Source organism: Petaurus breviceps, unplaced genomic scaffold, assembly GCF_028583685.1.
Source record: "Petaurus breviceps papuanus isolate PSGF00001 unplaced genomic scaffold, PetGlider_PUasm1.0 90994, whole genome shotgun sequence".
In the NCBI taxonomy this organism is placed as follows: Eukaryota; Metazoa; Chordata; class Mammalia; order Diprotodontia; family Petauridae; genus Petaurus; species Petaurus breviceps.
Window position 1 is genome coordinate 4,301,439 of NW_027187393.1, and position 14,448 is coordinate 4,315,886.

General features: G+C 37.3%; 1 pseudogene; it reads right to left on the reverse strand.

The window, feature by feature from the left end:
• Window positions 1-12,346: 12,346 nt before the first annotated feature.
• On the reverse strand, window positions 12,347-14,213 carry LOC138153458 (E3 SUMO-protein ligase KIAA1586-like; annotated as a pseudogene).
• Between the last annotated feature and the right edge of the window lie 235 nt (window positions 14,214-14,448).

Below are 14,448 nucleotides of genomic sequence, written 5' to 3' on the forward strand. Positions count from 1 at the left end.
ACTGAATGGGGTGGGGAAGGGGCTAGACATCCACAGAGCCCCATCAATATAGACCCATAGTAGTGGCAACAAACCCAGCAAGAAATGGTCTTTTGAATCTGACAGGGAGCACCACAGCTTCACAGAGCCCCAATATTCCAAGAAACAGCAGAAAATGCCACTGCTATTGCCATCTTTGGGGCAACTAGGTGGCAAAGTGGATAGAGTGCTGGGCCTGGAGTCAGGAAGATCTGAGTTCAAGTCTGACCTCAGACATTTATTAACTGTGTGACCCTAGGCAAGTCACTTAACTCTGCTTGCCTTACTTTTTTCATCTATAAAATAAAGTGGAGAAGGAAATGACAAAACATTTGAATATCTTTGCCAGGAAAACCCCAAATGGTGTCACAAAGAATTGAACATGACTGAAATGACAACAAAATTTTCATTTTCACTAAAGGAAAAGAGTACTGTCTTTAATACAAATTAATTTTTTTCCTTAAGATTTAAAAAAAAATTATTCATCTTGAACTTAAATACAAAAAGACAAAAGAAAAGAGAATATTTCCATGTATATAGCACAACATAAGAAAAGGATTCAATATAAAACCATAAATTTCCATTTCATACTGTTTACTTTTCTTGAAAAACTATATAATAAATACTACACCTCATTTTCAAAGCTACCTTGATTTTCTGTGCTTCCTATTAATTTTTCTTTTATTCTCTGCTATGCGCTTTTCATTTTTTTCTCCTCTCTCTACCCTATCCTGGAGAAGGCTTCAATTGGACACAAATTATATACATGTGTATGTGTGTGTGTATACATATAGCATTTAGAATCCCTAAATAGATACACACAATACATATATATGTATATATACACATATACATACACACAAATATATGTATATACACATATACACATGCATACAAACACGCAAATACATACATACACACACACCATGCTATACATACTTCTATTTCTCTGAATGTGGATAGCATCTTCCTTCAGAGATCCTTTATAATTGATTTGGAATTAGTTGGTCTTTAAATGTTTGGCTGAATTCACTTGTAAATCCATCTGATCCTGATACTTTTTTCTTAGGAAGCTCATTTATGGTCTATTCAACTTCTTTTTCTAAAATAGGTTTATTTAGATATTTTATTTCCTCTTCTGTTAATTTAGGCAGTTTATATTTTTGTATATTCTACTCTGAACTCATGCAGCCAGCTGTACCCAAGATTACCACTGACTGACCTGCCACCCCTCCATTCATGGACACAGATGACCAACATGGGGATTTCCCCCATGGAAGCCTGTTTCCTGGGGCCCTAGTCTACCTACCTCTAATCATGTGGTGATCAGCCTCTGACTTGCACTGGGAGAGACTCTTCAGTATCCTGCCAACTGCACCAATGGTAAAGTTGCAGGATCTGTTCTGTCCTGATTATGCCAGTTGTAGGGTAGCAGACCCTCCAAGAGAATACTGAGATACCCAAGAATAAAGGTCAATTCACGCCAGTGTGGGGATATGTGTGGAGATTTATTTGTGTTAATTGGGGGAGTCACAAGATAGGTCCTTGGTGGCAGGAGGACAGAATAATGAATCCCCACAACCCCCAGGTTAGATATTATACAGAAACAAAACAAAGGAGACATAGTGCCGGGAATGGCCAAGGGTCACATACAAGTTTTCCCATAGGATAATTAGAGCTTCTTTTACTGTTTACATTTATTCAAGGTAGCTTACATTAACTGTGGAGTCACAGGTCACATTCTCATACACTGGCTCCTACTATACAGGTCTTTCAAGAAAGTGATGGGAGTGACTGCTTCCAGGACCTACCCTTCTCCATCAGTGGAAAGGAAAAGGTCCCTTTGTGTAACTCAAGAGTCCCATTGATTTCTTTTTTTTTTCCTTTAATTTATTTTATTTTTAATTTGTTATTTTTAGTTTTCAACATTCATTTCCACAAGATTTTGAGTTACAAATTTTCTCTCCATGTTTCCCCTACTCCCATCCCAAAATAGCAATCCTGCTGAACACCCCTTCCCCAAATCTCTCTCTCTTATATCCTTCCTCATCCCCCTCTGACTTTCTAGTAGGGCAAGATGGATTTCTATACCCCAGTGCCTATATATCTTATTTCTCAGTTGCATGTAAAATGCATATATATATATATATATATATATGTACACACACAAACACACACACACATATATATATGTATATATATATGTATGTGTATATATATATATATATATATATATATATATATATATGATTTTAAAACTTTTATTTCCAGATTCTTTCCCTTCTTCCTTCATCACCCACCCCTACTGGAGGAGAAACAATTCAATATAGGCTCTACATGTGTAGTTAAGCAAAACATTTCCATAGTAGATATATATTGTGAAGGAATGATTATATTTCCCTCCATTCTATCCTGCCCCCCACTTATTCTATTTTCTACTTTGACCCTATTCCTTTTCAAAAGTGTGTACTTCTAACTACCTTCCTCCCCCAATCTGCCCACCCTTCTATCATTCCCCTCTCTTATCCCCTTGCCCCCTATTTTCCTGTAGGGTAAGATACCCAGTTTGGTGTGTCCATTATTCCCTCCTTAATGAGATTAAGGTTGGCCCATTCCCTTTTGCCTTCCTGTCCTTCCCCTCTATTGTAAGTTTTCTCTTGCCTCTTTTATATGAGGCAATTTACCCTATTCTGTCTCTCCCTATCACCTCTCATTATATTCTTCCCTCACCTCTTAATTTTATTTTTTAGTTATCATCCCTTCCTATTCAACTGATCCTGTGCCCTCTGTCTATGTATACATGTACACGTATATACACACACTCACATATTAATTTATATGTACATATACCCTTCTATATAAACATATATGTATGTGTACATATATATTCCCTTCAACTATCCTCATACTGAGAAAAGTCTCATCAGTTACAATTATCATTTTACCATGTAGCAATATAAATAGTTCAATTTTAATAAGTTCCTTATGATTTATTTTCCCTGTTTACTTTTTCATGCTTCTCTTGCTTCTTGTATTTGAAAGTCAAATTTTCTATTCAACTCTGGTTTTTTCATCAAGAATGCTTGAAAGTCCTCTATTCCACTGAATGACTATATTTTCCCCTAAAACATGATACTCAGTTTTGCTGGGTAGGTGATTCTTGGTTTTAGTCCTAGCTCCTTTGACCTCTGGAATATCTATTCCAAGCCCTTACATCCCTAATGTAGAAGCTGCTAGATCTTGTGTTATCCTGATTGTATTTCCACAATACTCAAATTGTTTCTTCCTGGCTGCTTGTAATATTTTCTCCTTGACCTGGGAACTCTGGAATTTGGCAATAATATTCCTAAGAGTTTTCTTTTTGGGATCTTTTTAAGAGGTGATTGGTGAATTCTTTCAATTTATATTTTGTCCTCTGGTTCTAAAATATCAGGGCAATTTTCCTTGAGAATTTCTTGAAGGATGATTTCTAGGTTGTTTTTTTTTATCATGGCTTTCAGGTAGATCAATAATTTTTAAATTATCTCTCCTGGATCTATTTTCCTGGATGTGTTTTATAGTATTTTGATTTCCCATAAAGTCATTGGCTTCCATTTACTCATATCTAAATTTGAAGGAATTATTCTCTTCAGTGAGTTTTTGAAATTCCTTTTCCATCTATCTGGGCGGTTCAGCTTTTTAAGGCATTCTTCTCCTCATTGGCTTTTTGGGCCTCTTTTGCCATTTGAGTTAGTCTATTTTTTAAAGTGTTATTTTCTTCAGTCAGGTTGTTCACTCTCTTTTCATGATTTTCTTGCATCATTCTCATTTCTCTCCCCAGTTTTTCCTCCTCATCTCTTACTTGATTTTCTAAATCCTTCTTGAGCTCCTCCTTGGCCTGTAACCAATTCCTATTTTTCTTTTATTTATTTATTTTTTAAAAGCAATTGGGGTTAAGTAATTTGCTCAAGGTTACACGGCCAGTTATTTCTGGGTGTGGTGCTGAGTGTCTGAGCCCGGGATTCGATCTCCAGGTCATCCCGACACTGGAGCCAGTGCTCTTACTCACTGTGCTACCTGGCCGCCCCCAATTCATATTTTTCTTGGAAGCTTTTGATGCAGGAGTTCTGACTTGTGTTCCTCCCATTCCATGTTTTTATTCTTTTTTCCCCAAAAAAGGATTCTATGGTCTGTTTGTGCTTCCTCTGCTTGTTCATATTGCCAGTCAATTACTTGGCTTTTGAGCTCTTTGCCACAGTAGAACTCTGCTTCCAGAGAGGAGAGCTTTGTCCCAAATCGCTAGGGTTTTTGCAAATGTTGTTAGAGGTTTGAGGAGGATACCCTCTCTACAGATACCACACTGGCAAACTGGCATTCCTCACCCCAGGACCACTGCCCAAGAAAGCAACCCAGATCCAGGCAGGTCAATGATTACCCTCTGAACGGTTGCTTGGTTCCCCTACAATCTGTAGGTCAGGAGCTCCTCTTGCCCAGGGACAGGGGCCAGACCCACCCTTTCTTTCCAACAGAATTCCTGACTGACCTTTTACTTTCTTTTTGGAGTTTATGGGTTGAAAACTCTGGAAAGCGCTACAGCTGCTGGTGATTCACTGTCCTGAAGTCAGCTCTGGACACCACTGCCTCCCTGGGACTAAAACCACACAGCTCACTCGGGTCTGCTCTTGGCTCCCAGGGCACTGCGATGGACCCTTCCTGTCGGCCTGCCAGGTTGCCTTCAGTGGGAGATTTGTTTCTCTCTGTCACTTTGTGGCTTCTGTAGCTCCAAAATCTATTTAGAGTCATATTTCATAGGTATTTGAGGTAGTTTTTGGGAGAGGTCATGGAATTTCCTGCTTCTACCCTGACATCTTGGCTCCGCCCCCACGTTGATTTCTTGAGGAAAGTGGCTCATGGAAATAATGGGATGCCCAGTTGCTCAATTGTTACTCAGTTATTCTGAAATATTATCCCTATCCTGGGCCTCCCCTAGCAGGGGAAGAGGCTGAAGTGCTCCTCCATTCCCTCTCCCTCTCCCAGCTATTCCTCCTCATGAGCTTAGGTGGACTAGCCACCATCATTAGGCTGCCATATGTTTGAATTTCTAAATGCAAATTATCTTGCTAGATTTATACAAGCCCACAGGACATGAACAAATTTATTCCATCAGAATACACACTGGTTATACTTTATAGAAATTCTTTTAATTGATTAATTTAAAAGATATGTCTAGGCCTTGTTCATACTTCTGATTGGTTGACTTAATGGAATAGGACTAAATAGGATGGGCTGATTGATTGATTTGATTGGCCTTCACCCTTGCAGTAGTATAGTCTTTAATAAAGTCAAGGACTTTAATTCCTGGGGTAAAAACCAATAATTTGACAAAATTTAGATCTAGGGTCAGCCCACTTTTTCTCTAAAGGGCCCAATAGTAAATATTTTAGGTTTTGTAAACCAAAAAGCAAAAGCAAGGATGTTTTATAGGTACTTACACAACAAAAGAGAACAAATTTCTACAAAATTTTTATTGATGAAATTAAAGATATACAATAACAATAATTAAGTATAATTTTTATTTGTTGTTTGGTGTTCAATCATTTCTCAGTCACATCTGACTCTGTGATGCCATGTGGGGTTTTCTTGGCAAAGATACTAGAGTGGTTTGTCATTTGCTTTTCTAGCTCATTTTACAGATACAAATTGTGAAGAATTAATATTTCAGAGAAAATACTTTATTATTTATTATCTGTTAATATTGTTTGAATCTGTCTTTATCTGGCTAGAAAATTATCTAACTGGAAACAGTATGTCATGCTAATCTCAGAAACCCACCAGGGTGTTTATTTTGGGTCCACTCAGGTCTTGGGTCCACCCAATAGCTTGTGTTTTAGTTTTGCCCCAATTTCATTGAATGTTTATACTTATCTAGTGATATGCATTCAAGCAAACTGCCTATGTGTGCTGGCACCTTCATTTGAACTGTATATAATTGTAATGGTAATGGTAAGTTGAAGATCTTCCCTGCCCCTTAATAAACCTGAGGGAATTTGAAGATCTTCCCTGCTTCCTAATAGGCAGAATGTAATCACATGGAGCCTGTGGTGGGAGGAGTTTGCTGAAGGGTGGAGCAGAGCCCACAGGAAGCTGGGAGTCAGAGTAGTTAGAGCTGGAGAGAGGAGAGGACCCAGGGAGACAGCTAGGCTTGTGAGTGTTTGCCCCCTGCTGTGATAGCTAGGCTTATAAATGTTTGTTTGTAGGAAGGCTAAAGGATGGTGTAGCTCCCTGCTATGTTATGGTGTATTAACTTCTTTGTTGCTACTATGGATTTGGTTTTCCGGTGTTGGGATTTGGCTCTTTGGTATCTAAATAAATGTTTTCCTTCTGTCTTCTATGTTGAGAGTCTGTTAAATTTTGTAATTGAGAACTATGCTGGCATATTCACAGTAGCCTTTGGCACTGTGAATATTGTGTTGCTGCTACAATAATGTAAGCCCCACAAAGACTTCAGAAGGGCAAACATACCACTTTTTGGCTCTTTCTCTTCTGTCAAATGACTTAATAAAATTCTTTCTAAAATTTTTTCAGGTTTGTTTTTGAGTTTGTTTTTCAGTTTGTTCTTGACTGACAGTATCCAGGAGTATATTATTTTAATTGTGCATACTTAACTCTTCAAAGACATTTGTAGAATTCTACTACATTCATCTCAATATTTGCCTTTCAGTACATTATTACATTGTAGATTAATTACTTCCAATTTAAGACGAGTAGGAGCTCCTCAGTTACACAGTTATGTGAATGTTGAAATACACACATTTCTTTTGCATTTGCATTGAGTTCCAGAGAATGCTGCTGCAACTGTAGTTTCAACTCAGGAAGTAAATATGCTGCAAATTTGTGTGGGAATGGAGATCTGACTTCTCCTTTTAACTTTTGGCAGTATATGAAATATATAAAACAATTTGAGATTACTTGTAATTCAAACAATGTTAGTTGTTGTCAAATTGACTTTAGTGCAATGTAAGTTTAACATATAAGCACTGTTTTGTCTTGTAATTTTTTAGGTTTAATTCATTAAGAAACATTATCAAATCTGCAGCAAAACTAATTTCCAAAACCATCCAGTGTTTGATATTAGTGGTTGATGATTCTTATTTTTCAGGAAAATTTCAATCTTGTCCCTGAGCTTAAAAAATTGTAATAAAACTTTCTTCGAGTTTTGACATGATGGGTATGCATTGGTAACAAAAAAAAAATGTTATGTTAAAGTGATATGCATGGTGCTTGAGATGTTTTCTGGACATATAATTATTGCATTGCAATTTCTAGTGTGCCTAGTAACAATTCAGAGCAAGGAAAACAGGAATGCACCATCTATGAATGGTCTATGTCACAGCTATTCAACTCAGCAGTTGTAGCATGAAAGCAGTCATAGATAATTTATAAGCAAATAAATATGATTGTATTTCAATAAAACTTTATAGATATTGATGTTTGAAGTTCAGATATTCATTTATCACAAAGTATTATTCTTTTTTTTTATTTTTTTTTAGCCATTTAAAATGCAAAAACCATTCTTAGGCTGCAGTCTATACAAAAATGTTGTTCAGTTGTGTCTGACTCTTTGTGACCCCATTTGGGGTTTTCTTGGCAAAGACACTGGAGTGGTTTGCCATTTCCTTCTCCAGCTCATTTTATAGATGAGGAACTCAGGCAAACAGGGTTAAGTGATTTGCCCAGGGTCACACAGCTAGTAAGTGTCTGAGGCCACATTTGAACTCAGGCCCAGCACTCTATCTACTGTACAACCTACCTGCCTTTGTATAACGATAGGCAGGTCATAATTTGCTGATCCCTGATCTAGATTAAAAGACTATACATTACAAAAAAATGAGAGGAGCTGGCAAAACAAAACAAAACCTTTCACAACTATGAATAATGGAAAAACTATGGATTAAGCAAGAAGTCAAGAGGTTCAAAGGAGATAAAATGACAATTTTTGATTATGTAACATTGAAAAGTTTTTGCACAAACAAGATCAACACAGTGGGAAGTAGAAGGAAAATAATTAATTGGGAGGAAATTTTTTCAGCTAATTTCCCTGATAAAAGTCTAATATCCAAGATATGAAAGTAATTTATTTAAATATATGGAAACATGACCAATTCCCAACAGATAAATGGACAAAGAAAACAAAGAAGCAGTTTTCAAGAGAAGAAAGGGAAGCTACCAGTATTTTAAAATGCTCCAAATCATTAATAATAAGATAAATGAAAATTAAAATAACTCTGAGTTTCCACCATATAGAGAAAAGAAAAATAAGAGGCTATTAGAGAATATGACTACTAATGGACTGCTAATGGAGTTATAAATTGATCCAACCATTCTGGAAAGCAATTTGAAACTATTCCCCAAAATTCACCAAAAAAATCTGAAAACCTGAAACAAGTTTTAGAAAGAATTTTATTTGGTCATTTGGCAGAGAAGAAAGACAGAAATAGGTGTGGCTCCCTTGAACGTCTGTGAGGTTTACATTATTTAGAGTTCAGACAGGAATACCAGCATAGGAACTGTAGGTAGTTTTCAGAAAAGGGTAGAGTGTACATAAGATTGCTTGAGATGTATATTAGGTAAGTATAAACATTCAATCTAATTTCATCCCAAACATAACCTTTGAGTGAAACCAAAAACAAGACCTAGATGGAATGTTAAGCAACCACTTGGATTCCTTGGAGTGTCTGTGATGTCAACTTGACCTCTACTGTAAACTTTGGGTTAGAAGATTTTCTAGACATATAAAGCTAGACTCAGGCAATATTAATATTAATAACATTAACAAATAATAAAATATTTCCCTACAACTTACTTTTTGACCCATATATTTTTTATTTTTTGCCTAGATATCACTAGTGGACACAGGTAAAATGGATGATTTAGGAGAAAACATGGAGGAATTGTATGAACTGATGCACAATGAAATGAGAACAACCAGGAGAATAATTTATACCACTTTGAAAAGGAGATAATTGTAAAAGACTTAAAATCTATGACCCACTAGCAACTAATCTGGATACCAGGGGACTAGAGATGAATCATATTTCTCACTTCTTCAAAGAGAAGTAATGGACTGGAGGTATGCAATGAGACATACATTTTTAGATGTGGTCAATATGTAATTTGGTTTAAAAATTTTTTTTTGTTTTTTTGCTTTTTAGAGGGGAGAAGTCAGGGCAATTGGGGTTAAGTGACTTACCCAAGGTCACATGGCTAGTGTTAAGTGTCTGAGGCCACGTTTGAACTCAGGTCCTCCTGACTCCAGGACGGGTGCTTTATTCACAGCACCACCTAGTCACCCTATGTGATTTGTTTTGCCTAACTATACTTATTTGCTATAGGGGAAAACATTTGTGGGGGAAGTTATGGGAGAGAGTAGTGAGTAGTGATAGTGATAACCCCCAAAAAAAGAAGAAAAGAAAGGCACACCAATGAAATATTAAAAAAAAATGGAAGAGAGAAGGAAGTTCAGAAGGGAACAAAAGAGGCAGGGTTGAAATCACTGTAATAAAATTAATGCGATTAAAAAATTGCCACGCAAAATAGAGATTCATGGTATGATACACAGTCTTCTTTTCTGTTCTCTTTTGTGTAGGAAAATTGTATTATTGTTATTGTATTCATAATAATGAAAAGAAAAAGAAATTTAAAAGAAGGTCTAATCATGTGAGAAAAATCCAGGAACCTGATGGAAGAAATATGGGGGAGAGCATTTAGATGAAAGTCAATGAAAATCAGTGCTTTTATCATCTGAGTATACTATAGACCACCTGGACAGACAGAGGAAATAGACAAAGAATCTATGATACAGTTCACAAGCCTGGAACACAGGTATGATATAATGGTGTTCAATTATCCACACATCTATTGGATTATCTCTCTCTGACAAAAAACAAGGAAACAAAAAACTTCTGGAATTGACAATGATCATTTCACCTTTCAAACAGTTAAAGAACCAACAAGGGAGAATTCTACTCTTAACAAGAAGAAGGAACTGGAGCTTCTATGGGTAGAAATGGTGAAACCTTGAAGGGAAATGATCACTCCCTCCTAGAGTTTGTGAAAAAGAGAGGAAAGCCAGGGAAATTCTGACATCCTTCCAGTGGTGTGTTGGCTAATGTTTAATGACCAGCTCTCTGGGGAAAAATGTATGCATATATAGACATACATAAATATTAAATACTCTATTATCAGTTCTGTAGGGCTATTTGATTCTTTTTTTGTAAATTTTTTATTAATTTTAAACTTAAATACAAAGACAAGAAAAGGAGGAAAAAGCATTCTCAGAACATAAAAAAGAATTCAATATAAAACAATACATTTTTTTTTTAAGCAATTGGGGTTAAGTAACTTGCTCAAGGGTGTGGTGCTAAGTATCTGAGCCCGGAGTAGATTTCAGGTCTCCGGACTCTGGGGCCTGCGCTCTTACTCTCTGTGCCACCTGGCTGCCCCCAAAACAATACATTTATATTTCAAGAAAACCCATATGATAAATACTACACATTATTTTCAAAGCTACCCAGCTTTTCTTTGTTTCAAAATTCTAGGTTTTCTTTTGTCCTCTGCTGTGCACTTTTTACTTTTTTGGGGGGGTGTAGCAGCAAGCACCCCAAGCACGTCCTCAGGGTTTGCTGCCCATACAGGTTCTTGGATCTGCTTTGTTAAAGGAAAGCAACTCAAAATGGGTTAACAAGCTTACTTTAATCAGTCAGACATATATCAGTTTACCTTGTTCAGGGGAAAAAGGTCAGCACCCCGAACTTCAAAGCATACAGGCAGAATTATCAAGACAGAAACAGATCAAGTAGACAGCTTTCCAAACTGTCCAACCATTACATCCGTACCCAGTCAACATCTGGGTTTCCACATCTGGGTTTTTCAAAGCTGGGGGACTCTCAACAACGGCTTCCCAGAATTCAGATCAAATCACAGAACACTTCTCAAAGTGAGTCCCAAAACAAAGCTACACATCAGGGCTTATATAGCCTTCTCCTGGCTCAGAGAATGTAACAACCTTATTGACCCACTGGCCAATCAAGAAGTATCTACTGAAAAACAAGCCTCCCTCCCCAGGCTTCAGGTGCATTTTAGCCTAGGGGCAGGGAAGATCTTCCAAATTTGCATTCCCATTACATTCGGCCCCAAGATCTTTCATGCCCATAGCATAGACAATTTACTTTTGAATTAGCACTAAACATCTCTTAGGTCACATTTTCAAGGTACAGAACTAAAGTTACCAAAGTGGCCACTGGGCCTTAAACAAACACAAAGTACATAGCATTATTACCTCAATTCAAAACAAGAGTTCAAATAAAGTTCTCGGGGGGGGGGAGGGGTATCCTTCCCCTCACACAGCTCCAGCCCCTGCCTCCAAGCACAGAGAGGGGGCTGGGCAACAAAACCAACAAGGTGGGGTCCCTGGGGATCCAAGGCACTTCATCCCATCCACCATAGTCACAAGTCCATCCTCCCCCTGGGTCCCAAACTGTGGGATGCAGCCAGGAAACACACTCAGTGCCCCTGCTTTGCTGCTCAGTTCTTATCTTTTCCTGTGGCTGAATTCCGAACTCCTGGGTTCCTTCTTCTCCCGCAGGTGGCAGCTGCTCCTGGCTTCTGCCCAGGTCCCCATGCAGGCAGCTCACCATTCCTGCTCTCAGCTCAGCGAAGTCCGCATGCAGGCCACTCTTCTCTCCTGGTCCATGGCTCCACAGAGTCACAGCTACCACAACTGGGAAACAAACGATTATCCCAGCCCCCATACTTTCCTTTTACTCTGCAGATCCTGTTCCTGACGCCATTTTGTAGCAGCAAGCACCCTAAGCGCGTCCTCAGGGTTTGCTGCCCATACAGGTTCTTGGATCTGCTTTGTTAAAGGAAAGCAACTCAAAATGGGTTAACAAGCTTACTTTAATCAGTCAGACATATATCGTTTACCTTGTTCAGGGGAAAAAGGTCAGCACCCCGAACTTCAAAGCATACAGGCAGAATTATCAAGACAGAAACAGATCAAGTAGGCAGCTTTCCAAACTGTCCAACCATTACATCCGTACCCAGTCAACATCTGGGTTTCCACATCTGGGTTTTTCAAAGCTGGGGGACTCTCAACAACGGCTTCCCAGAATTCAGATCAAATCACAGAACACTTCTCAAAGTGAGTCCCAAAACAAAGCTACACATCAGGGCTTATATAGCCTTCTCCTGGCTCAGAGAATGTAACAACCTTATTGACTCACTGGCCAATCAAGAAGTATCTACTGAAAAACAAGCCTCCCTCCCCAGGCTTCAGGTGCATTTTAGCCTAGGGGCAGGGAAGATCTTCCAAATTTGCATTCCCATTACAGGGGGGCACTACTTGATTCTTACAGAATGCTATTGTTGATCATTGCTGAACTCTTGCCTCAGTAACCAACCTACTATTGCAATTCAACCATGATTTAATAAATAGTGTTGCATCCCAATCTGCTAACTTTCCCCCCAAAAAATAGTAAATAGATGATATTTATATAGTGCTTACTTTGTGCTAGGCACAAAGCACTTTACAATTATTATCTCACTGGATCTTCATAACAATCCTGGGAGGTAGGTACTATTATTAATTCCATTTTACAGATGAGGAAATTGAGGCAAACAGAGATTAAGTGATTTACCCAGAGTCACACAGCCAATAAGTGTCTGAGGCTGAATTTGAACTCAGGTCTTCCTGACTCCAGTCCCAGAGCTCTAACCATTGTGCCATCTAGCTGCCACTAAATGTAAATTTACTGTCATTAAATCTGATATGTGATCTACTGTTAAACTATTTCTTACCTTCATATAGATTCTATTCATTAGATTTCTTTCATTTTCAGTAGTACTGATGACAGTTATGTAACCTATCTTTTTAGTTTCTTATATAGTTGCAGGAATTAGAATATTGGTTGATTTTATATTACTACCTACCAAATCTTGAAAAATGTTCCAATTAATTTCATGTTTTAAAATTTCACTTAAATGATATTTTTTTTCACCAGCAATCTATGGTGAAATTATTTTTTTGTAAGGCCTGGTCAATAGTTCTAACAAATTAAAATAATTTAAAATGCTATCATTATTTCTGTCTGATTAAAGACATAAGTTCATATGTTGAATTATATTTTCTAGCAACATTCCAAGGAAAAGCATTACATTTGTCATTTTTATTCAATGGAATATCTTTAAACTTACTGAATTTAATAAAAAATTTAACTTGCGATTCATTCTTTCTAGTACCAATTTTTAAATTTTCCAAAGCTCTTATGATATGTTTAATTAATTTTTGTGCTTTCTGAATGTTAGTTGATCTTGACTATAATGCATTTGAAAAGAATGAAAATTCTCCAAGAATGTCAATCACTAAAACAGGTCTTGCAAGAAATGAATGTTAATTAATCTCTTTGCCAAATCAGAATAAGAACAAGAAAATGCAAATATAGTGCAGGATATTATGTACATTATACAGCAGTAGCAGCTCAGAAAATACATGTCACACATCTTCGACCAAATACACGACCAATTTTAATAATTTCAGTTTCAAAATCTGTAGCTATAGTTTCTAGTTCAGTATGATTTTTGTAAGCTTGGTGATAAATAGAATACATTTTATTCAGAAATACTTTAGAATGATTAACTTGTTTTCTTTTGAATATTGAATCAACAACCTGTCATTGCAAAGTGATAATTCAAACAGTTCCGAATGAAGATTTTAGAAAACTTTTCTAATAACTTCATAGCTAACCCCAGATTTTCCTCCCAGCACTGTATTAGCACCATGAGAACAGAATGCAATTAAGTTAGCTTTCAAACAGAGGTGGAATGGAGCTAGCTAGCTCATACCGGAATTTTCAGTGTGAGTGTTTAACCCTCAGAAATCAAAAAACACTACAAATCTGGGCTTAATTTATTGTTTTGTTAACTGTCGAGGCTTAAGAAAATTATGGAGAAAATGGTACTAGAGCAGGTTCACATTAAAAGTGTGTCCTCCATATATTTTCCACCCCCCGCCAGTTCCCCAGAAAGCAGGTTAACCAGCACACTTCTGCTTCCAAATATTCATTATTAAAACCGCAATTATTTAAACTAGACAATGATTTTCCAAAAATACACTCTGCTGTTGTTGATACCAATTCTTTTAAAGCATCAGTTAACATTGCCAGTTCAGGAGTTGGTAGAACTTTGATGGCTGGGTTTAACAATTGGTTTGCAAAATTCCTGAATATTTAACAATGGGCTCTTGTGACCTGGTATGAGCTGACTCCAGCACCCTACTGTATCCACTCTTAGTTTTAGGAGGACACATTACAAAGGATTCAGAAGAAATTTTATGGGGAAAGTCAGACAAGTACAGATGGAAATTCAAGAATGAAATTCCAAAGCAACATCTAG